Source organism: Ambystoma mexicanum, chromosome 12 (assembly GCF_040938575.1).
Source record: "Ambystoma mexicanum isolate Mex_15411 chromosome 12, UKY_AmexF1_1, whole genome shotgun sequence".
Taxonomy (NCBI): domain Eukaryota; kingdom Metazoa; phylum Chordata; class Amphibia; order Caudata; family Ambystomatidae; genus Ambystoma; species Ambystoma mexicanum.
This window is the reverse complement of record NC_090936.1, coordinates 1,091,887,838-1,091,915,036: the sequence shown is the minus strand read 5'-3', so window position 1 is coordinate 1,091,915,036 and position 27,199 is coordinate 1,091,887,838.

The window sequence follows — 27,199 nt, the reverse complement described above, 5'->3', positions numbered from 1 at the left end:
ATGTATGTGCACCATGAGCTGAGACCAAACCATAAATAAAGTACTGTAAGAACATATGACAAGGTTAACGTCTAGATATACAGCACCTTTTGCATTTTTATATTCTGGCTGTCAGTGAACAAAACCAGCGGGCCTAGATATTTCCGTGAACAAAAATAAGTGGTCAGATATGTGATGTCATCAGAGATTGTCTTAGCAGTGCACATTGGCACGAGTTATGGTTGCTTAGCTTACCATAACTGGCGAATTTGTGATGCACATTTGTAAAACCATACTTTCAGGTCCTTACCAATGCTCCTTCCACGAGTTTGCTTGAAATTCGCCCATGTTTTTTTTTTCAAAAGTGTCAAAATGTATGTATATACAATAGTCATATAATTTAGCCCCTGAATTGATCAAATCCATTCAGACTTTATACAAACATTCAAGGTTGGGTCTATAATCTTTCGGAAAAATGTTGTCCACATTTGTCAAACGGCAACAAAGTTATAAGCCATCTAAACATTTTGAGACCCCCTCTAATTTAACCGCCTCTTAAGAAAATCCCACCAAACTTTACAAAAACATTTATATCTAGATTTAAAATCGTTTTGCAAACTTTTGTGCAGATTTGTCAAATGGCACCACATTTATAAGCCTTTACAATATTTTGGGACCCCGCCTCTAATTTTTCCCCCTCTTAACAGAATCCCATCAAACTTTGCAAGACCATGTATTTCTAGATTTAGAATCGTCTTGCAAACATTTATGCAGAGTCGTCAAATGTCACCACATTTATAAGCCTTTACATTCTTTTGGGACCCCCTCTCTAATTTTCCCCCCAAACTTTGCCAAGCCTTTCAGTACCTGTTCCATTGAATGGTGCCAAAGTTATAAACCTTCCAAGAATTGCTCCCAAACATCTGAAGTGCCCCCGAACTTCACGGGACTGTTCGCGAACATCCGGGCCGTTTGTGGACTTTTACGGTGAAAACCACCTGTTTTTTGGCTTCTTATAGTGATATCCCATCCCATCCACATCACCCCTCACCTCCCCAGAGATTGTTTGATAAGTTTGACAAGTGTAATGTTGTGTTTTTTTATATGTTTTTACTGCGATGTCCGCGGACATCGGTCGAAGTCCGCAAATCCAACATGGCTGGCGTTTCCAAAAATCTGACGCACTTCACGCTTTTCACCATCCAATCAGCAGACGCGGCCGATGTCCGTGGACATCACATCACCCTCTAAGCCAATCGGATGCTTGTCCACGGACTGAAAAGGGAAATGGGTCCACGGACCGAACCGATATATCACAAAAAATGTTTACCTACATATTGCCTGTTTTTTTAAAAACTACTGAACGGATTTCCACCCAATTTACAAAAGTAGGCTTTCGGGACCAAGCCGCCACTCCTGCCCCAAATTTGGTGAAAATCTGTCCATTCAGTCTATGGGAACAAACAAATTTGGGACCACCCCTATAACTTTGTCCCCCCTCTTGACAAAACCCTCGCCAAACTTTGCAAAAGAATTCAGAGCGGGCCATATACTTTTTATGCAAAGTTTGGTGAGGATTCGTCCCGGGGCGTGCAAAGTTATAAGCTGCCCAAAAAGTGCTCTTCCTATGGGTTTAGCAACTTAACCATAACTATACGGCCGCTACCGCAGGCTGTGTAATATATATATATATATATATATATATATATATATATATTGTTAGCAAAGTTACTCATAACAGATTTCTTTTAAACAAAAACTCGAATAAATCACGAGCTGCGAGTTGCCAAAAATAAATGATTGTTAATGTTTATTTGAAATGACATGTTCTGCACAGTGGGCATATTTCTAGATACTCACCCACGTCTACACAGACCCCACCCCTCCCTGGATAGATAGCTCACTATGTAAAAGGTTTAATGCTGGGATCTGTGTTAGCTTTGCAGGTCACATACTCCCTGAAGGACAAACTCAGTTTGTATACTTCCGGTCTTGCTCGATGGAATGCCATTAAAGTCAGTAATACTAACACCAGTTCTATGAAGGCAACAAGAAGTATGAGAAGTATAAGGAGAGGAGTGGGCAGGATCCCTCCTCCTCCTCCACGCACCCATCGGAAGCAAGGGGTAAGAGCCCTACAACTTCAGCAACAAATGCTGTGGCCCCTGCACCCGACTTGCGTGCACCCGACGTGCGTGCGATTTCGACAGTAATATTTATTCATTTCCTCTGGCTGCACATCTCCTGGGCACCTGCCTGGCATTATTCGCAGCCTCCCTCTAGATCCCCGTGATTGCCTTGCTCCGCCCGCCATTGCCAACAACGTGGGTAATGGTAGCCACGTCGCCCTGAACCAACCGTCCCCCCGACCTCCAGGTGCCTCCAACGCAGCCCCTGATTGGCTGTCTGCTGTTTTTTCAGCCATCGTTCTGAACCGATAGGCGGAAGCTGTGTTGCCGGAAGCACACACACAGAAGGGCCAAGCAAAAGGGCCTGTCTGTGCCTGTCAGCATCGGACAGCAAGGAGCCGAGCAGCTGAGCAGTAGTCTTCTGTAAGTACTCGTTTGCGCCTCACCTCAGCGTCACTAAACCTACCTGCATTAACCCATGCTTCGAACTTTAAGTGTTCATTTACCGATTCTACCCTCGCACTACCCTGTGCCCAATAAGTACTCAATTGAACATCTGTTGCCACGTTCTGTCCTGCCTTTAATGGCCCGTTCTCATGTCCATCCTGTCTCCCTATTCCTAAGGAGGGATTGGAACGACCACCCAAATATCACGCTAAGAAATCTGTATTGTTTCCGCATCACAATGTCTCTAGGCATTTATGGCCATCATGTTAAGTGGTACGCAGCACGTGTGTGAGCATACTGATTAGTGCTGGCGGTGCTTATCTGTATCACTGATATCTTCCTGATTTGCCTGCATGCGCTTTTACACCATATCTCATTAATGCTGCATCGGTTCCCACCTATCAGGATAAGGTGTCTTGGCCCCCACTAGGATTTCTAATCCTACCGGAACCTGCTGCTTTAATCGCTATTGACTACTGGTTCACTGCATTTGTCAGAATATTGTGATTTTCAAATCTTGCTTGTCCCTGCTGCTATAATTGCTCTTGTCTACTGTTTAACTGCATTAGTTAGCATATTATGATTTTCAAATCCTGCTTGTCCCTGCTGCTATAATTGCTCTTGTCTACTGGCTCACTGCATTTCTAACTATAGTGCTCAGACTTCCCTATTACCGAATCGCCATAACTAAAATATAGCTACACGCCTTGCAAACGGTGCCAGTCCACACCTATAGCCCGAACTTGGATTTACCAATCACCAGCACCTCCCTGCCCATGACCATAATGAAAATCTCGCAATACCAAACATGACACCTCGTACTCAGCCTCCTCACTACCATGGCACTTGCATCCGCTGCCTCATACCCTCCTAAGGATAGAAACATGAGACTGAGGGCAAGATTGTCCTGTCTCCATGAACCATCATATTACCACACCTATAGAGTCTATATCGATCTAGCAAACAAACGCTCACAACACCTTAAGTCCACCCCTTTGCTCCCTGTCACCACAGCAACTAACCAGTCACCATCACAAAGAGTCACTCTAACTAAAAATAAACAACCTCCCACCACCCTACCAACTAGCACCTTATCACTAACTGGGTCACTCATCAATGCTAGATTCATGGTAGCCCACACTACAGAGATCTCCGATACCCTAACTAATGAGAACCTAGACCTATTAATCATAACCGAAACCTGGCTTCATGAGGCGGCTGGCCCCGCCATCATGCTAGCAATACCTTATGGCAACCAATTACTAAGAGTCGACAGACCTAATACCAAAGGAGGTGGCCTAGCCATCATCCACAAATCCACCTTACCTATCAGACTAGCTACTACCTTACTATTTCAATCATGTGAACTCCTTACTGCTAAACTCCACCTTTCTTGTAACTGTACCCTTACCATGTATGTCATCTACAGACCACCTGGACCACTAGGATCCTTCGAAGATGACTTAACTAGTATCCTAACTAATAACACAAAAGACCACGCTCAAATCCTACTACTGGGAGACTTTAACCTTGGATTTAATGACTGTAATGACAAACATGCCTCTTCTGTTGCTTCATTATTGAAGGATTATGGTCTGACACAAAAAGTTACCACCCCTACTCACTCTAAAGGCAGGACCCTAGACTGGGTTGCCGATCGGAATTGCAACATTAGCATCACCAACATAATGCCGTAATCTTGGACTGACCACTACTTAATTGTATTCTCTGCCTCACTTGACCTTAACCGACCTAAACCAATACTCATGGCCCCGCCACTCCCTACCAGATGTAAAAAAGACATCACAGCAGAACAACGTGTACCTCACATCCTCCCCACTCTTGACAACTTAGACAATATCACAGACCCGACATCACTTGTGGAAGCCTACAATAGTACAATGATTAAGGCACTTGACTTGATTGCCCCCAACAAAAATTCGCAAGAGCAAACAACTTTCTCATCTGATCAACTGGTTCACACCACAGTTGAAAGACCTTAGAACTCAAAAAAGAAAGTTGCAGTCAATTTGGCGACATTCGGCCACCGAGGAGAACAAAATTAAATTAGCCACTCTCGCCAAACAGTACAAAAAGGAGATCATAAGCACTAAAAAGAACACCTTTAATGACAGAATATCTAAAGCCAAATCAGATACCAAGGAACTATTCTCCATCCTCCGTGAAATGGAATCACCCATACCCCTGATTGAAAACATTCCTAAAAATAAGCTCTGTTGCACTAATATACAAAATGCACTGGCGGGAAAAATTAGCCTGCTCCAAACTAAAATTGCCAACAAAAAAGCTTCCCTACTCCTGCCGACGGAACCTACACCCCAGCCACAGCTCCTTCTAAACCAGCCTAACAATACCCCCCACCCCTTTAGCTTCAAACAAATAACCATATTAGAGACAGAAAAAAATCATACTCTCTCTAACGCCATCTAACTGTAAAGGAGACAATTGCCCTGCTCAAATTATAAAAGATGCAGCGAGAGACTTAGTGCCTTTCATCTCTAAGCTCATCAATGCATCCTTTAAGTCCAACCTAGTGCCTAACAACCTTAAACAATCTTGGGTGCTTCCCTTGCTAAAAAGACAAACACTTGACCCCGCAATACCGACAAACTACAGACCTATTACCACCGTCCCATTCCTACTTAAAATTATTGACAGAGTAGCCTACCTGCAAATTCAGGACTACTTAGAAACTAACAACTTACTAGGCTCACGTCAATCTGGCTTCCGTCCGCTTCATGGTACTGAAACAGCCTTGATTGACCTCAAAACCCAAATTGACGAGCTGAAGGACATTGGCAAATCAGCTATGCTACTCCTCCTTGACCTATCTGCGGCCTTCGACCTGGTAGATCACGCAGTCTTATGCAATCACCTTAGCTCCGCCACCCATTTCTCAAGTGATGCCATAACCTGGGTACAATCCTTCCTTGCAAACCGGACGATGAGAGTCTTCTTCCCCTCAGCAGCCGCTGATCCCACACAAGTTTCTTGTGGTGTCCCTCAGGGATCATGCGTATCTCCTACGATGTACAACATCTTTACTAAACCTTTGTTTGACAAGTTGGACAAACTGGGTGTCATCTACACCAACTACGCAGATGACACTCAGATCCTCATCCCCTTTCGAGCAACTTCCCGGAAGACACGGCTTTAGTAAACAAGATATATCTCCTCATTCAGGCATGGATGGCATCTCACGGCCTGAATGACGACAAAACGGAGTTACTAATCCTTGGCTCAGAAATGGCCATCAAAAAACTTGACCCAAACTATGCCTCATTCAACATTGACAACAATGTCATCAAAGTGATGCCTGCAGTCAAAACCCTTGCGGTCTATCTCGACTCAGCGCTCACCTTTAAGAAACAAACTAATTCCCTAGCATCTTCCACTGCATATACTTGCAAAATGATCCGAGCATGTAGACCATTCCTAACTGAGACCAGCTGCATCACACTAGCAAACGCACTTGTCATATCCAGGCTGGATTACTGTAATGCTCTATATGCAGGATCTAACAAGTACATTCTTGATAAACTCCAAACACTCCAGAACAACGCTATTAGAGCAGCTCTAAATATTCCTAATAGAGCCCATATCTCCACCTCCAGAAAAAATATCCATTGACTAAAAATAAAAGACAGGATTGCCCTCAAAACCCTCTCTCTCACCTATAAATGTCTCAACAACATAGCCCCCCCCTACCTGGCAAACAGAGTCAACAAGAGAACCTCAAACCGTCCTACAAGAATGACTAATGCTTACACTTTAGTGGTGCCTAGATACAAAAAGATTACAGCTGGCGGCTCCAGCTTTCCGGTCTTAGCTGCACAAACTTGGAACAGACTCCCCCTAGACCTCAGAATGGACCAACCTTACCCTAGCTTCAGGCGGAAGGTCCTTACTTGGATACGATCCAATGACATTTAGCTTGACTTCTTCCCCTTACTAGGACCCTGGCCTTGCCCCTGCTACAGAGACCCCTGATGATTGTAACTATGTCAACTGTTTTCTGCTCAACTAGCTTTAACTGTATCTTCGTACTTAATTCCGTACATGTACTTTGCTTCTAATTGAACTGTATAACTGTAATTTCCTGCAACCAAGTTCTCAAGCATCCTTGTAATGACTGCGCGCAGCTAACCTTTGGGTTTGGTCTTGCGCTATATCAGCTATATCAAATAAACAAACAAACAAACAAACATAACAACAGGAGCTCTTAACAGATTTGTTTATGTCCACATGGCCCACGCACAGAAATGCCTTTGCATGGGGTCCGATTCAGCGCAGAGACTTTGGGCTTCATTACGACCCAGGTGAAATGGGTTTAACAGCACCAGTAATGGTGCCGGTGCCGTTAAACCCATTCCGCCCTATTACAAGGTTCCCTCGCGGAACCCGCTCTGGATGTCTGGTCAGACCAGACGTCCTTTCCGGTTCCCGCGAGGGGACCAGGGAGCTAACAATGGGCCTGTTAATAACTGGCCCATTGTTAGCTCCTTCCCCATTCCCATTGAGCCCTATGCGGGCTCAAATGGGAATGGGTAAATTGAATGAGGAATTACCGGGTCCTCCAAGGTTGGAATGGCTCGGTAATTCCTCATTCAAGGAACCCGGACCCGAGTTTGGAGGCAGCCATGCCGCAAATAGCGGCATGGCTACCTCCAAACTCCTAATGAGGCCCTTTGAGAGATAATATATACCCACTGTATGATAGATATTTTACCATTTAATGCATGACCCCTCTTGTTCTGTGCCAGTCACCCTGAGTCCAGGGACCTCTAAAGCAACGTGCATCAAGGGAAATAAATATAGCATGACTTTCGAAACTGGGCTCAGTCCTATACTGCCCGATCTGCTGGTGGCATCCCAGTAGGGGTGGCAGGTCATAGGCCCAAATCCTGGCAGGCTGACTCAGGATTCAATCATTCCATTCTATTAAAAAGGGCCATTTAGTGGGCCAATATTATTTACAGTCTTAAGGAACAGAAATAGAAAAAACTGTAAACGGAATAAAATCTGTTTGCAGAAGTTCCGCCGTGCACGTGGTGCTATATAAGCACCATAATACTTACACTTTGAAACCTGATCATTGTTGGCCTGCTCGCTTGACTGTCCTTTAATGCAGCCGTGTAGAATATTCTAGACTACTCTGTGTCTATCTGGGTCAGCCCTCCCTCGCTGCCCCGCCCTGTCTGATGTCATGTGTCAGCTGGAAGGCGGCGTTCAGAATAGAAATGGCTGCGTCTGCGCCAGGCGGGATGGAGACGTCTAATATTGGCCTAGCACTTTTATGCTCAAGCAGGTGTGCCGCTCAGCAGGCAGAGGCGCTATGCGCTGTCGGAGCCAGGGATAAGGCTGGTGCAGGCTGGCAGTCTGAAGCCTGGTTCTCCCAAACACGGCCCTGCCAAGCTAGGCCACAGGGGAAGCGATCAATAGGGCAATCACAACAATGGAGTGGCAATAAGCACAATGTTCTTCTTATGGGGTGATAATGTGCTGTAGAGCGCAAATATATCATACCATATACCATACTTGCTGACAATATGTTCACATAGCGCCCAACCTTTTGTGTCACCAAGGCGGGAGAAAACATAGATTTTCTTTTTGGCGGGTGACAGCCCATAGAAGTGAATGGCTGTATGAGGGACTTGGCGGGTGATTCAGCTTCTTGCCAGGCGGTGACACCCACCAAAAGCGAGTGAGTTGAGAGCTATGTGTTTAGCGAGTAGATCCAGCGCAATCTCTCTGCACGGTGTCTTTGCCAACCAGCTGCCCCCTGCGCCATCTCTCTGCTGGCCTGCATTGGCATGTTCATGCAGTCTCTCTTTTGGTCTGCGTTGTCTGCCCGGTGCTGCCTCTATGGGTTTATAGTGATAATTTCGAATATCAAAATGTCGAAAGTCATAATGTCGAAAAAATAATCTCGAAAAAAAAGTCGATTTTTTTTTAATGACGTTTTTTATTCGAAATGGGGGGGTTCCCACCCAACCCCCCCTTTTTTTTCTTTGTTTTACCCATTTTTTTTAATTCCCGGACCCCAAAATAAATATATAATTAAAAAAGAGGGAATTCGACTTTTTTTTTTCAAGATTATTTTTTCGACATTTTTGTCTTTCGACTTTTTTTTCCGAAATTATGACCGACCACCTCCTCTGTGCCTGTTTTCAATGGCCGTCTCATTCATTCAGCACTGTCTCTCTCTGTGTCCTTTTAAACATGTTGCCATCTATTGCTAGAAGTGTATGCTTGCAAATGATTTCTACAGACATCTGTCGCATATCATATGCCAATCTGACATTCTCTCTCTCTCTCTTTCTCACTCTTTTTCTTTCTCCCCTCTCTTTCTGAACGCCCTTTCTCTGTCTCTATCTCGCTCACTCAATGGGCCTCATTACAAGTCCGGCGGTAGCTGTGCTGGAAAAACGGGCAGGCTGCCGCCGGACCCGTAGTGATTTACCGGCTCCGGAGTTGCCGGAATTACCGGGGCATTACAGCCCCGGTGTTCCGGTAATTACGGAGCCGGCATTATGTAAATCCCCATTCCCATGGAATCCCATAGGACTCCATGGGAATGGGGATCATGGAAACACTGGCACCGTAATTAACGGTGCCGGTGTTTCCATTTCCGTTTGCAGGCAGGTGGCGTGACTCCGCCAGGTCAGACCTGGCGGGAGTGACACCACCCGCCTGCAGAACTCATAGTTTGCCGGTCTGGAAACAACAGTGGCAGCGGGTTTACCGCCACCATTGTTTCCGGGCCGGCAACCTTATAATGAGGCCCAATGTCTCTTGTTTTTCCCTCCGCGAGATTCACATTGTCAGGTGTGCGTTTGCTAGAGCAACCCCAGCCGTTGCTGACAGCAGTGCAACCAGAGAAAGAACTCAGGCATCTTGAAGGAGAGGAGTTGTGTTTTTTTTATAGTTAAACATAGAATATGGGCAACAGTGACAGAGGCATGCCCAGAGGTTGAGATCAGTCTGGTATTGGTAAACATATATTGTCATTACGTGGGATTGTTGCCATCACGCTGAGGGTGCTTTTTTCTGTATGGGGCACATGAGGGGAATACAGATAGGCTTTAGGGTGGGGAGTGAAGGGGTTCTGACAGTGGCCGAGACTTAAACGTACCAGAGGAACAGGCTGCAGTGTGTGCACCTGTGTTTGTTATTTGCTGTTTTCATTTAGACTCTAGAGCAAGAGCATCCTTTAACTAATTTGCGGGTCCACCAGCCTTACCAACCAATCAGTGGCCCGCACGCGAAGCTCAACACTTTTCTAATAGGAAGGACATTTTGAGAGACGAAATTCTAAGTATTGATGCAAAAGAAGCTATTATTAAAAAAATATACTTCATTGCAATACCATTATGAACTGCTAGATTCAAAATATATTAATGATCATTTGTAACAATCACCTCCAGTATATGTTTTAGTCACAATAGGAATGTTGCACTTGTCATACTGAGAAATGATCAAAACTTAGAATAATGGCAGTCTGGTACACTGCTATTGTACTATAGCAAAATACCCTTAATGAGAACGGCTCTAAAAAGGCGATTTTGGAAGCAAAATTGGGCTTCCTTCACAATCGGATGCTTTCAGCTAGTAACAAGCCTAAAGGAGTCTTTACTATCATCAAACATGTGGCTTCTCCGGACTGCAACCTCCCAAGCATTCTTTGCAGTTGGCTAAGGATCGTAATACTTTGTTTGTCCAAAGTAGCTTCTACTAGGGAACAGACATCACTATGCATGGCCACAACAGTCCAGGTGACTCATCTGATTCCAATTTTGAATTTCATAATCTAACTGCCGATGTAGTTTTGCCTCTTTTGTTGGCACTTAAACCACTTAAACAATTTTGTGTAGCCACCCTTTCTGCTATCACTTCTCACCGTTATGACCAAAGCTTTACTAAATTTGTATCTGGGTTTCCCGAATCTGTACTTCAGTCAAGGGATCATGCACAGAACCCTTAAATCTGTGATAATTTCCCCATTGGTAAAAAAGATCTAACCTCAATCCATCCCTCATGAGTAATTTCCAACCAATCGCCCACGCATCTTGCTTAGCCAAAGTGCTGGAAAAGTTAGCGGCAATTCAACTCCAAGAAGTAATTAAGCGAAAAGGCATCTTAGATGTTTGGCAATCAGGCTTTTGCCCAAAACGGCATCCAGGAATAAAATCGTAGCAAAAATGTTGCCTTTACAAAAAATCCCGACAAAAATGCTGTGGTTTGACCCGGGAAAGGTGTACCCCATTATAACATTTAAGGGGAGCGGGGGTTGCAGGGAGTTCCCTGCTCCCCTTAAATGGTATAATGGGTCTGGGGGTTGAGGGGTTGTCCCCCGCATCCTTTACATGCAGCAACAAAACCACTGCCTTTTTGCCGTGATTTTTTGTGTAAACGGCCATTTTTGCCGCGATTGTAACACATGGAACCCCCAAAACATGGTACAGAGCCAGAATTGGTCACTGTGTGGGATGATATCTTGGCCACAACCAATTCTGGATAACCGTCCTTGTTGGTTATGCTTTACCTCTCTGTATCATTGAATACTGTGGACCATACTACCCTAGTATCTTGCCCCAAGAGTTTAACAGGAATGACTGGAACCTTAGTAGCTTGGTTGAAGAGTTTTCTCACAGAGAGAGATGAATTGGGAAATATTGAACATACGCATCTGACCAAGCTCATCAATTGCAGTGTCCGGCAGGGTCCCCCTGTCTACCTTGTTATTTAATATCTATTGGCAACCTCTTATGACCATCCTCCACACATCTCAAGATATTACTCTTATACAGAAGACATGCCGATTTATGTTAAAGCAGCATGCCCCCCCCTCACCCCACAGAGCAAGAATACCTTTGCTCTAGACAAATGTCTTGGAGCGTTCCGGTAATGGATTACTTTCAATGGCCTCCAATTGAATTAATCTAAAACCAAGGTCATGCTGTAAGTTTGGCCTATATGCTTTAAGACGTTCACTTTTGAACTGGAGAAACAGCAGGAGGGACACATAAACATGACAAACATTGGAAAAGCCAATAGGTTTGTTGTCGCTATGTGCTTTCGATATCCGTTTGGCAGAGATTTGCAAGGCACTGTTATCATATGTGCAGTTACTCACTCCATTTGGTAGCTGTTGTCATTGTATGGGCATTGTTTGGCAGGTTTTGCCATATGAGGTGTCTGAGAGCACGCGGGCATGCTGCAGCACCTCTATACTACTAATGATGAGTAACTGGACAAATGATGACCATGCTTAGCAAATGTGTGTGCATCTTGCTATTCCACCACTACCTGTGAAGGTGCTGTGGTCATATGCTAAGTGGAGCCTCAAATGCCCCAATATTGCCATCGCATGCTGGGAATAGTCACCCTAAGTAAGATGTATCCCCATGTGCCCTGGGGCTCCCATAGCACAGTAAGTGATGCCTCAGCTGTCCTTATATTGCCATCATATGCTGGGAATAGTCACCCTAAGTAAGGTGTATGCCCACATGTCCTGGAGCTCACACAGAACAGTACGCTATGCCTCAGCTGTCCTTATATTGCCATCATATGCTGGGAATAGTCACTCTAAGTAACATGTATCCCTGTGTGTCCTGGAGCTGCCATAGTACAGTAAGTGATGCCTCAGCTGTCCTTATATTGCCATCATATGCTGGGAATAGTCACTCTAATTAACATGTATCCCTGTGTGTCCTGGAGCTGCCATAGTACAGTAAGTGATGCCTCAGCTGTCCTTATATTGCCATCATATGCTGGGAATAGTCACTCTAAGTAACATGTATCCCTGTGTGTCCTGGAGCTGCCATAGTACAGTAAGTGATGTCTCAGTTGTCCTTATATTGCCATCATATGCTGGGAATAGTCACCCTAAGTAAGGTGTATGCCCACATGTCCTGGAGCTCACACAGAACAGTACGCTATGCCTCAGATGTTCCAATATTGCCATCCTATTCTGCAAATAGTAACCCTTAGTAAGGTGTATCCCCACATGTCCGGGAGCTCTAATGGTACAGTATGTGATGCCTCAGATGTCCTAATATTGCCATCATATGCTAGGAATAGTCACCCTAAGTAAGGTGTATTCCCACATATACATTAGCTCTTATGGTACAGTAAGTAATGCCTCAAATGTCCTAGTATTGCCATAATATTCTGGGAAGAGTCATCCTAAGTAAGGTGTAGCCCTTTGTGTCCTGGAGCTCCCATAATACTCTATGCAATGCCTCAGATATTCCACTATTGCCATCATATGCTGGGAATCGTAACCCTATTAAAGACAGTCAGGAAACCTCAATCTACATATAGGGCCTCATTACAACCCAGGCGGTAAGTTCCCTACTTTACCACCATGGTGTAAACTCTGTTTACACCATGGTGGATGGCGGATTTACCGCCCCATTCCAAGGTGAGTGGGGCGGTAAATCCCCATTCCCCATTTACCCTTCCCCATTCCCATTTTTGCCCCATAGGGCATAATGGGAGTGGGGAAGGCGCTAATTACGGCACCGTAAATTACGGTGCTGTAATTAGCACTAAGGCGGGTTAGCGCCTTGCATTTTAACGCCTGCTAAAAGCAGGCGTTAAAATGGTAATCAGGTGATAAGGGTTAACGGCGCCGTTAAGCCCTTAATGCCTGGGTTGTAATGAGGCCCATAGTCTAATTCTCGAACGCATCATATCAAGCAGTGACGGTTTTATCCTAAATCGAAAAATAATGTTCTACGTCTTTTACACTATGTTCCAACTCTTAGAACAATAGAGTCAAACGATATAAAGACTGTAGAATTTGTAAAAGAAACTCCGAACGATAGGGTAAAACTGTACATCGACTTTAGAATCATATGCAACATCCTGCTTGAGGCGACTCCCATTCTTATATCGTTGGGTTTTGACATCTTCGAAGTCAAGGATGAAGATAGTCAAAAAACTAAAGACAAATCTGTTAGTCCAAAAATGCCTCGCTTGATGAATGCTGCGAGTCAAAGCCCTATTGTGGAAACCGAAAGTCAGATGAAGATAAGGAGCGGAAAGTCGGAAGCCATGCCAAGTCTGCAATTTACAAAAGGCAAATCAAGAGAAGCCGACAATCTGCCTCATGAGGCTTGAACTGGCGAGCAGATTAAAATAACTTTTGCCTGTGGAAACAAAACGACTACTGAAGTGAAACATAATGATGAGTCCAATAACAACGAGAATGATACACATAGTTGGCACTGGCTGGCTGAAGCTCTAACAAGAAAAAATCAAAGCTAATGCCAAAAGGAAGGTGAGAGTATTTACACATGCCATCGGGTCCTACAATACTAGAGGATTCTTACACCTCTTTCACCAAAACTGGTTGGACGATCTGGATATAGCTTGAATGCAGGAAACTTGGATTGATGAATGTCCTATCTCTGAAGATTTTGAGATAGCCATGAATCTGGCAATTCGAAGACAAAAGGGGTGGCCAATGGCTGGTCTCTTAACCCTTTTAAGAAAAAGCTCTGGTTATAGAATTATTAATTCCAGAAACATATCTTCATATGTTCAACTAACAACTGTTGACTTTGTAGGCAAATTGAAGTTAGGATGTGGTCATATCTACATCATTAATCTATACTGGCAACACTTAGCTGCAGGGACTACTGCCTTTATAGATCAGGTATCCTCATTAATTGATGAGATTAATGAAGGTGACAACACACCGAGAATAATCTTATGTGGAGACCTAAATATTAATTGTATAAATCCTGGCAAGCTTAATACCAATGATAAATCTGCAATTGCGCAAGTAGCAGAGTCATGGAGCCTCATTACGACCTCAACGGTAGCCATGCCGCTATTGGCGGCAGCCGCCGCCGAAATCGTGTCCGGGTCCTCACAATGAGGAATTACCGGGCCATTCCGAGTTCGGAAGGCCCAGTAATTCCTCCCTCCAAGGACCCGAACCCGGTCCTTCCCCATTCCCATTTCACCCCCCATAGGGCTGAATGGGAATGGGAGAGGGAGCAAACAACGGGCCATTACGAGTTTGCCCGTTGTTTGCTCCCTCTTCCCCTCGCGGGACCCAGTAAGCACGCCTGGTTTGACCAGGCGTTGCTTCCTGGGTCCCGCGAGGGGACCTCGTAATGAGGCGGTACGGGGTAAACAGCGCCGGCACCTTTTACAGCGCCGTTTACCCCGTACCGCCAGGGTCGTAATGAGGCCCATGGTGTCTTGAGATGGAATCCAGAAACACGTCTATGTTAAATGGAAACATAATTGCCGACATCCAACATGGAGTAGAAATTGCCAAAAATCGACTATAGACTACTTCTTTGTGTCTGAAAATGTGTATGAATCTGTAATTTCCTTACAGGTGATCCCCAAAACACAAAGTGACCACGACATGGTTAAGATTCTCATTGTCGCACCTGGAAAGAAGCAAACTTTAACATGGAACCAGAAGGTAAAAATGGAATCTAACAGAGTCAGACTTCGTTTGAATGATGACGATGTGAACCTAATTGCCAAAGCTTATTTTGAGGAAAATGACAAACTTGAATATCAACACCTCTTGTCACAATTTGTCGAGAAAAATCAACGACTTTGAAACTGCACTTTCAAATCAAAACATTCTTTTGATATGGAGGTCCCAAGGAGAAAACAACAAATGCGAAGAGAAATCAGGCAACTCTCGAGGACAGACATAACAACATATTCTGCCAAAAAAAGACTTGTCAAACAAAAATATAAGAACTGGATTAAATCACACAAAGCTGTCATTTTACAACATGATGCTGAGACAATGATGGCCAAGTTAAAAGATAAAAACTCTTGTGAATTTTGGAGATTGATCAACAAAGAAAGTGGGCTACAGACAGCAATCCAGACCAACATGGTGTCAGAAATTGATTGGGTGCTCCACTATAGTCAACTATGTAGTAAGAAAGGAGATACTAAAGAACCCGTGCTTCCTAAAATAGATCAATGGGACCTCAAATTACACCTTGAATATCATCAAGAAGATGAGCTCCTGAAGGGCTCCTGGTCCTGATGGACTGACCAATTATACACTAAAAAGGAACCCTGAAAGATGGGCTGAATTCTACACCACACTGTTCACAAAAATCAGCAGGAGTTGTGCAACCCCTTAGTCTTGGAGAAGTGCTGTGATTGTGCCAATATTCAAAAAAGGCAATAGAGCCAATCCAAAAGACTATCGGCCGATACCTCTATTAGATGTGCTGGGGAAAATGTATGCAACTCATTTGCAGCAACAACTTCTTGAGTGGATTTCAATAACCCAGCACACGGATCTTAGACAATTGAGCTTCGTCAAAGGGGTGGGGTGTGGCTTGAATTTGCTTATACTCAACTTTATGAAAATGGAAGCCATACGAACTGGGGGAAAGGTCTTTCTGGCCTTCATAGACTTCTCACACGCTTTTGATAGTATAGATCGAGAGACTTTGTGGGCCAAAATGCACCAATGGAAATGCCTGTTAAGTTTGCTAATGGCCATTAACGAGTTGCACACCAATACTGAGGTGAGGATCAGGTTAAATCGTGCGGGAACCTTATCATCTTCCATAAGAACATTTTGTGGTGTAAAACAATTATGCCCACTGGCCTCAGTTATCTTTAATTTGTTTTTGTCTGATATTGGTGTAACTATTGACACTGTTCCGTCGTTCCCACCAAAGATTCATGGATCCCATATAAGTTGGCTTCTTTATGCAGACGACTTAATTCTACTTGATGCAACACGAATAGCACTCCAACGGAAGCTGCATGCCCTTGAGGCATATGTCAACACCAATGGCTTATGCATCAATACGAATAAGTCAGAAATCTTGTCTCTACAAGATCTAAGGAAAACTAAAACGCATTCTTCCACAAAGTTTCTATGGCACTTGGAGAAAGAAACCCTTAAGAATGCAACATTCACTAGATACGTGGGCACGAAGATCAGCGCATTAGTAAATGACGGCCCTTGGGTTGAAAATGCTAAAAGTAAGTGTCGACAGCTAGCAGTCCAAGCGACCATATTAAATAAAAAATATGGTACGTTTTCCTTAAACCCATTAGTTGCTTTTCACAGTTGTTTTTCAAAAGTTGTACCAACTCTAACATATGGAGTTGAGTGTGCCCTAGGATGTTCATATGAATTATGGACCACTCTAGATTTTTTTTCTGGATGCAGGTATTACGATTACCCAAGGGGACTCCTTCGGCATGCATTTGCAATGAACTAAACTTAATATCCATAAATGCACACATAGCTTGGAACATGATAACACTCTATCTCCCAATGACTATGAAAGATATGTTACCACAATTCAAAATCTTTCATAACCCAGGTAATGGAGACGATCACTGCATATTAACATTGTGTAAAGAACGCTGTGAACAAATTCTGAGAGAATCCAACATTGACATAATCACTTTGCAGACTAATCCAAATTTGGCAAAGAGAAATCTATGGAGATGTGACTTGTTCGTCACAGGTGAAGAAAGACGAAAACATAGGATAATGAGGAATGTGCCTAGCGAAGGGAAAGCATTTAACGAACTGCAAAAATATTTGGTGCTTTTTCCTAATCTTCAGCGCAGATCCTTATACATTTCTTTTCGCCTCAATTTATTTAAGACAAAGGAGAGAATGAGCCTCTGGGCAAAGCACGCATGGATTGATTTAGTCTTCAGGCTTTGTAACCAACATGATGAAACATTAAAACACCTTACACTCTTCTGTACGGCTCTTAGACCTGACAGAACAAAACATTTGGGAAACTTAATTGCGAAGAGGAAATCCCTAAATGCTGAGGACTGGTGGAAAGGGCTATTTAACGAATCCTATAGGAAACTAATAATTGTCTTGACTTTTGTTCTAGAAGAACTGAGTAAAGGTCTATCTGAATTGAATGTTATTCCATAGAAAGTAAAGATGGAGCAGCCCAATAAATGGGATGTTAACAAGAAATTGCTAGTCCTATTGTTTTCACAATATCCTCTGAATTTGAAATGACAAAAGTGAATGTGTTTTGCCCTGTATTTTTGTCTTTTTCCTTAAATGACAAAGTCATAATGTATGATGAAAGAGAATGCGTACTAATTTGTATTTTGTATCAGTGTTTGATCGGACGTATCGGAAGCGGCCTCTGTCACGAGTCTCTCTCAGTACGACTCATGTGAGGTGCGGCTTGATACGTGCACTGCTGAAGGTCCTTTCCTTGGAACCAGTGACACCGACACAGGCTGTGCGTGGCGCGGCTGCAGCTGAAGCTGCGACTGACGCAGCGAGACAGAGAAGCGAGACAGAGAAGCAGCCTGCTGACTCCCAGCTGACTCCCGATTGTGCGAGGGAGCAAGCAGGAGCCGTGCAGAGCCACTGACTTCTGGTAGCGTGCCGACTGCTGAACTGACGGTGAGAGCGAAGTGGGGGAACGCAAGCCGCGGGTCCCCAAGGCTTCAGGGGGCAGTTGGTTACAGGTAGCGCTATATTTACAGCACTGCTTGGCAGGTGATACGGGTAAGCTTGGTTGCCAAGCGGAGAAAGATCACGGGACGAGATTCCTGCGTTCTTCCACCTCGCACTCAGGAGTGCCCTAGGTCGGCTCGGCAGCCTATGGTGTCTCAGCTATTGTTCCCTGAAGCGGAGCCCTGATACGGAGGAGTGTGCGGAGGGGTGGCTAGATTGCCTGCAAAATTTGGGCACATCTATTGCCACTACCATTTAAACCTCTGCGCGTAATAAGTGTTGCGCTACAGCCTCTGGTTGTAGTCAGGAGACTCTGGGGAACTAGAATATCGATATAATCAGGAGACTGTGGGTATATATTCCCTTTGATCCTGTAACTCGGCTTAATCCAGTTAGATTGGCTTGAATATAGTATATAAAGAACAGAGTGGATGGCATCCTTGAAAAAGTCTGCAACATCTAAATACAATCTAAGAAAAAAGAAACAGGAACAAGTTAAGGTGCCTACAACAGATGAAGTTAAAAGCAAGAAGAACAAACCCAAGAAGGATATCCCTGCTGACCAAGGAAGGATTACGGGATTCTTCCTTCTGAACATGCCAGTGGAAATGAATTCCACTGCCTTGGAGGTACCTTTGGAACGAGTGTCTAATATCTCCAATCTGGGAAGTTCGATGAACTTTGAGGACATCGACAATAATTTACTATTGGATCTTTGTCTGAATATACAGAGAGGTATGACCCCACAAACAGTGGTCCATGCCAAGAGTATGAATCTCCCTGAGACGGAAAGTCAGACTAAAGGCCATGGAGAACCATCCTACCAAGCAGGGTTACTGGGGAGATTATCTGCCTCACCTAACTTGACTATTGATACCTCCTTGGACATTGAAGCAGAGAAAGAAAGCAGCAGCTATCCGGGAGCTTTGGAAACGGCTGAACTACAAGCATCTGTGGCATCTCTGCAATTTGCATTAAAAATTTTATTACAGATATCTGGGCGCATATTGGCAAACACAGATGTATCGATCAATGACAACGCACAAAGACAGAATTTGGCTGAGGAGGTGGAAGGCAATTTATTTGAGGCTATTTTAATAGCAAACGAGACACATGAGCAACAACAACAAGATGCAGATCTAGTTAAACCGGAACACACAGATGTACCACCCACACGCAAGCAACGCAGAATGGCTAAACAAGCAACCCAAGGGGCAAGAGCTAGTAGCCAAGGTCCATCTCTGCCAGAGACAGGGAAGCCTACTCTCTGCTAAAAAAAAGCCAAAAAGAGAGCTGCTCGTGCCAGGAAACGGAATGCCTTAGGGAGCGGCCAACTAACGAGCTGGCTGATTGCTGAGAATGCAGAAGCCCCAGATAGGACTAGGGAACTAGAAACTTCCATGATTGAGTCTCTATCAGAAGAAGTTATTATCCCAGTAAATACCCCTAAGATAGTGAGCGATCAAGGCAGTCTACATAACTCTGCACTCTCCTCATCTGATTCTATAAAAGAGGAGGATGAAGTCTGGGGAAATCGCATTTGTCTTATTAAAAATGTATATCAAACTGACGAATGCTCTTGGCTCCCTCGCTCTGAATTTTTGAAGAGATGGTTCTCAGTTCCTCAAATGAGAGTTCTCCAATCTGAGGACTTTCAATTTTTAGAGCCGTTAACAGGATCAAATCCCAAGGTGTCAGCATTGCATTGTAAATTTATATCCACTGCCCAATTATTAAGGACATATAAAAAAGAGCTGAGGACAGTAGACATTGAGATTGATGCCGATTTGAAATATGAGTCAGCCTGTCAGGAGCCGGAAATCGTAATAGATGACCCTGCAAGTACCTGCCTCAATTTACCAACTGGAAAGAAAGTGGATCTGACAGAGGTACAAACTGTATTGAAATGGATAACGGAGACATTGCCCATGGTTACTGCTAGTAAATGAAAATTATCGTTGGCGTCATGGAATTGCAGGGGCTTTGCCCATCTTTTAAACCCAAGGGGACCGATTGCCCAATTAACTCAATATAACTGTATCTGCCTACAAGAAACTTTGGCGATGAACCCCCTATTTTTGGATGGGTACACGGGATATCAGGTATTTGCTAAAAGAGGAGAAAGGGGACGGCCCTTTGGGGGATTATGGATAGGGGTGTCCAACATGTTAGGGTCTAGGAGGATTGACGTGAGTCAAGATGAACAGATGGTGGCTGTCGAAATAGCATATAAAGGGAGGGAGAGTACTGGAAAACTGTTAATGGTCTGTGTTTATAATCCTCCGGAGGCAGTGATTAGAGAGACCCTACAGGAAGCTCTGCATGAGCTTCTGGCTAGCTGGCTAACTATTGAAGAGAATGTTGATGTCTGTATAGCTGGAAATTTTAATACCCACATGATGGGGGGGGGATTGAGAACTACCTACCAAAAATTGCATCCAAAATGTGTAATGGCGCATCATAAAGTAGAGGGGGAAGGTTGAGGTTGGATGCACTTTTTTCAAAATTGGGATTTTGAGATGATAAATGGACGAACTAAAAGTGATCATCCGGGTAAACATACATGGAAAAATGGAACATTGGTCAGCACATTGGATTATATTTTTGTCTCTCAAAGTATGCTTTCTTATGTTGATGACATGGCCGTAATATTAAATAATTGGAGCGACCATGTTGTTTTGGCATGTACATTTGACATCCCAGAAGCTCATACACAACTGTGCAACATGGGGGATTTAAAAGTAAATCATACAGGCACTTGTATTCGATGGTCAGATAGGAATGTGCAACGAGTGGAGGAAGCTTTATATAAAAACTGTTACCCCAACTTAGAAGAGTTTAAAAAGATGTCCATTGATGAAATAGAGGATTGTATACACCTGTTCTCTGATAAACATGCTTCAATTCCAGCTAGAACGATGATCAGTGAACAGGAGAAATGCCCCACTTACGATAGATATATCCGTGATGCTAAAAGAGCTTTGAGGGCTGAATAAAGACGGGCCAAGAAATCTAGCATGACCAGGGAGATGTATCACTCCATTTCCAAGAAATTAAAGAATAGGTATCGGGCTGATATTAAGGCAAAAAGAAGCTTTGACAGAACTAAAACTTGCTGCTCTAGGAAAGTAAGTAGTATATGGGCTCTTCTTAATGAAGCTAGGGGCAATAAAACACGGCAGCTTGCTAACCCTATTTCTAGTGGTGAGTGGACCAGGTTTTTGGAGAATCGGAATACAGTATCTAAATGTGAGGGAATGACTGTGGTGGGCAAAATACCGCCTGACCCCAATATAGACATTTCCTATGATTCAATTTTGTTTACGATCCAACTATTGAAATCCTCCCGGGCCCCTGGACCAAACGGGTTGGCAAATGTTGTAATAAAGAGCAATCCTGGATTTTGGGCAACTCTGCTGCATATCTTATTTTCAAAGATATTGAGGACAGGAAAGGTTCTGAGCTCTTGGCAATCGGCCATTTTAATACCAGTATTCAAAAAGGGCAATCAATTGGATCCCAATAATTATAGATTACTGTCGATGCTGGACACTACAAGTAAAATATTTGCATCACTTATTCTGAAAAAACTCCAGCAATGGGTGGATCAGGCTAACATCTTATGTAAATTCCAATGTGGCTTCAGACAAGGTTATTCTACTACCCATAACCTTTTGGTCATGGATTATATGCGCAGCAGGGCCTTACAGAGTGGACAACCACCCCTATATGCACTTTATGTAGACTTTAAAGCTGCATTTGATTCTATCCCCCGAGAAAAGCTCTGGATGAAGCTAGAAAACTAGGCTGTCCAGAAGATCTGTTATTTTATCTTAGGTTGTTACATCAGAACACTAAGGTAAAATTAAAATTAGATCAGGAAGGCCACATGTCCGAAGAAGTTTCACAGAATAGGGGGGGGTTAAAAAGGGATGTGTGACTGCCCCCCTAGTGTACAATCTATATGTACATGACATCCCCTTGAAACTAGCTTTGGCAAAAAATTGCCCTCCGAGTATTGGTAAAATCCCCTGTCTGGTACTTGCATATGCTGACGACTTAGTGATATTCGATCACACTATAAGTGGCCTTCGCCGATCAGCTATAGCTCTTTGGGAATATTCCGAAAATAATGGGCTCACTATTAATGCAGAGAAAACACATGTGATAAGATACACAAGCAAAAGATCCTCTTGTGTTATGCTCTGCATTGATAGTGTTGAAATTACATATGTCCCGGTGTACAGATACCTTGGTATAGAATTTGAACCCAAAGGCGATTATACTACATGCAAGCGCAATAGAATGATAAGAGCAGCGCAAATCACCGCCCTCTTTAAAAGATTTACAACAAAACAGGGAGGTTTCACCTTGTGGGGAACTCGCCATCTATATATACACGTTTTTTCTCCTATGATGGCATATGGATTAGAATCACTGATCCAAATGGAGCTAAATTGGCTACAACGTATAGAGGGCAAATATTGGAGGAAGATATTGGGACTTCCAACATTTATCCCAATGGCCCTTTTAAGACTCGAGTTGGGACTTATATCTTTAAAAACTCTGGTATTGAAAAAGAGACCTGGGCTCTATCTGAAAATGGCGAATGGAACTGGCCTTATTAACGACAGTTGCTCTGGAAAGCAACAAAGAAAGTGCCCCCAGCAAATTTAAAAATCAAATGGAATGGTTGCTTAAAGACATCTGTTGGACAAACTGAGATGGGCCTTACACGGAGGCAATGCAGGCTGTAATGGGGAGACGGGTAGAGCTATGGGACAGGCTTGAAAACTACGAACATCTTCGCAAGCTAAAAAGGTATAACTTTGTGCAAACTAGGCTATACACTTTCAAGAAACCACAGCAATACTCAGGTGATTTATACTTCTATTAAGAATAGAATACCTTCCCATTAGGATGACTACGGGGGTGATAGATAATATACCTAAAGAACAACGCTATTGTCGCCTCTGTAAGAAACAGGAATTATCCGAGACAGCTAAGCATATCCTCACCGAATGCCAGGCAATGATGGATGACATAAGATTACATCTGGGAAAGTATGTACATAATTGGGAGACCATAGGGGAGATGCTGTTCTGGAATTACTGTGTTAACACTAAAAGTATGCGTTTGTTAACTACACTTTATACTATCTGGTTGAAGGTGAAAGTTAAACTGGGTATATCAATATGAGGCTTGTCAGGATCTCCCTGGGCCTTGTTTTTTATGGAAATGTGACATTAGGAAGGAGGTTAAATTTGTAGTATAACATATTATAATTAAGAGTTAAGGACCATTTGTATTTGCTATTTAATATGATGATAGTATAAAGAGATAATGAAGTATATTTTATCTCATGAATGTAAGTATATTGTAATGTATTGTTTTTATATGAAGGTATATATTCTATTGTCATTTTTATTTTTCATGTGGTCTGTATTGATAAGATGTATATGTGTAAAGTTTATTATTTAAACTAAATCACATTAAAGATAGTATTACTATTAATTTGTATTTTGAAAGGTTTATATAAACCATAAAAAAATTAAAAAAAATTAAAAAACTGAAGTGTCGTCTCACGTGTCCTGGGGCTCCCATACAACAGTAAGTGATTCCTCTGATGTCCCAATATTGCCATCATATGCTGGCAATACTCATCCTAAGTAAGGTGTGTCCCCACGTGTCCTGTAGCACCCATAGTACAGTATGTGATGCCTCAGATGTCCTAATATTGCCATCATATGCTGGGAAGAGTCATCCTAAGTAAGGCGCAGCCCTTTGTGTCCTGGGGCTCCCATAATACTCTAAGCGATGCCCCAGGTGTTCCAATATTGCCATCATATGCTTGGAATAGTCACCCTAAGTAGCCTGTATCCCTACATGTCCTGGAGCTCCCATAGTACAGCAAGCGATACCTCAGATGCCCAATAATGCCACAAGGCGCTGGTATCATTGGATCTATGTGGCTCTGATTAACAACTTCCTGATTGCACGTACCCACCTATCACGTTACTGACAGGTCGCTTGACCCCGTTTCCCCGGTTCTAGTACCACGTTGTCCAGCTGACTGATTTTTTAAAATCATGACTCACATTTGAGGCTTCTTTTCTCCTTCTCCAGCCTTCATTCTTCTCTCCTCGACTTGCCCCTGTTTTAAAACCCCTTTCCACCATACAACTCATTTCCATGTTCCTGTATCACCCTACCTCACGCCCCTTCGTTTCCACACTCTTTGCTACACCTTGTTGTCACAGCCAATCACCCCAGTGCTCCCTCACCCATCTGCCCATCTGCCTCACAACTCGCTCTCCCTGCCCCTCTTCTGGATTGTGGTAAATGAAAAGAGCTACGCCCGCCCATCGAGCTCTGCCCCAAGTGGCAGCACTTAAATTGTTTGGTGGTATACATCCCCGTTCCTGAAAACGAGGAAATTTGTGTTTTTTAACCTCTGTGGGATCCTGATAAAGGGTTGTTTTTTGTGTGCATATTTCTATGAAGTTTTATCTTTTATTACTGGGCTGGGGTAGACACAAGTGTCAATGGAGAATGCTGATTGCCCCATTTCCTGACAAGTCACAGCTCACTGGGAAGGGGCCATAAGCATTCCAAAGCCCCTCATCCCCTGTTTACTCCACAGTAAATGGCTGCACCACATAAGCCTGATTTCTTTCTAGCTAGTCTGCAATGTGTCAAGGTTGACATGAAAACAGAGAGGTAATAATGCATACAGCCCTGCACCTTTTGGTAAGAAAATGCTTGTGAGGAACAAGTCTATGAGTGAAGACAATTAGGGAAATGCACAGAGATGTATAGCTGTCTTGTGGCAGGTTAGACAATTTCAAGCATCAAGGTGTTGTAATTGTTTTACGCACTCCTTGATTTCAGGAATAAGGGGTGCTTAAAATGAATGTTGGAAGCAAGGAAACAGAGTGTTTTAAAAAATTGGAGACGAGCATGGGTACAACTTTAGATCGAGACCCCTCCACCGGGCCCTGCCTTTCAGAGTTCAATATCTTCTTCTGCGATGTGTTTCTTATGGTGCAGGAATGCTGCATAATCAACCTCTTCCTACAACTTTAATAGTGAGCATGTTGTGAACCTACCATTTGTGCTTTTCGTGAACATGCAGCTGGAAATGATACCGCATTGCAGTATAATCATCACATGTTAAAGGATAGCTACACATGTGCAGTTGCTGCTATCATATGCCAAACACAGCCTCAAGTGCCCCGATAAAGCTTTCATGTGACTGGCAGAGTTACATGAGTAAAGTATAGCCTCACAGGTGCTGCCATCATATGCCTAGTGCCAGTTACAGTGCCCCAATTAAACTATTGTATGCCTGGTCTTACAGTTTTCTGTTTGCGCTATAGAAATGTATGCAATCCAACATATTAGTTGGCTAATATCATCAGCTGCGCACGTAATGAGTGCACCGAAGCACCCTATGATACCTACTCCCTCTACCAACCTGGACTTCGGGCCCCGAGGGCGTTCAACCCACAAGCGCTGTGAGGTCATACCAATGATATATTGAGCGCTATATAAATGCCAAATAACATAACATAATATGTGATTATGTATTAAGATACAATTAAAACCACACTTCATAACTCTGAACAGCCATGTCATAGTTTTGTCTGAGGCGGCTTCTGCCACCTCTCAGCCAAAACGAAAAGGCACATGCTCCTTATGCAGAAAAAACCCACCAACACCTCCACCCACCACACACACACCACTCCACAAGCGAAGAAAACACAGTCCAACAGCTAATAAAAGTATTGAGCTTTAAAATAAATGTAATGTATAATAGCACATCCTTAGAAAGCACTCCATGCCGTATTCCTTCGGCTTTAATGTATTGTTATAATAAGTGTTTCTATATCCCAATGTGGTAGTGCTCAATTTATGAAACTCGGAAGGATGAAGGGCTGAGTCAGATCTTCTGTGTTTCAATCAAACGGGCTGAACTCAGATGACTAGGGGGATGTGTGGGGAGTTCTTATCTCACTGAGCTATTCTTCCGGCTCGTGGAAACTGTAAAGTTTGTGCACATGCAAAAAACAACTCACACAAAACAACTCACACAATCGTTAATATGTCTGATATTATCAATATAACATGAAAACATTATTTATTTGGATTTATAAAGCGCCCAAGTGGCCCAAGGGCATTGTGGCGCTGTTACAGATTATTCACTTAATACACATTAGGACCGGTATTTCAGAAGCAGTAATACAAGTTATAACAGATATTACACAGGTAGAAACACAGGTTGAACGTCAGTGCTGAGAGTGTTCCAAGGTTACAGTGGAATGGTGTTGGAGGCAATACATTCGGAAATGGTTTAGTTAAATAGATTTGTTTTTAGCACATTTCTGAAATTTGTGAGGGATTCTTCATTTCTTTACAATTATCAATTGTGTTAATAATTTTGTGTTTGACAGTATTGACTGTGTATGGAAACTCTTTTATAAAACATACGGTATCTGGTCATTGCATCGAATGCAATACCATTGAAAAATGTCAGCGAAAAAAAAGCATTGAATGCATTTTTTTTTACGGTAAAGGGTTTTGATTAATTATAATGGGTTTTGAAGGTTAGAAAAGTGGGTTTGGGGGGACCCCGACCCCATTAAAAAAAAAAAATGCATTCGATGCAATTTCTTTCGATGCACTTTTTTGGATGGAATGGTATGTCGATCGTAGGAATTCGATGCAATGACTAAGAAACAAACATACAATATTGTGCAAACATTGTTTGTGCAGTGTTAATCCAGTTTTAAAGCAATCACAACATTTCAGGTTTTGATACCCTTCATTAGACTAACTAAAAATATTAAGCTTTGATAGAAAATGCATTAACCTTCAAAGTAGTCTCAGGGACTTTCTTCTTCAGCGAAGTCACTGTTGCCTGTTACTATCTGATGAAGAAGGTCTCTGAGAATTCGAAATAATGCATTTTCTATTGCAGCATACTATTTTCATACACGTCAATCCGTTGGTTGTTATCACCCTCAGACACCCAAATAGTGGAATCCTAAATAAACGTTAACTTGTTAAATTCCATTTGGCAATTTGGCACGATATTGGTGTGGTGTTGGAACCATTTTGTGCTCACTAGTTTGAATTGGTTCTACATTGATATTTC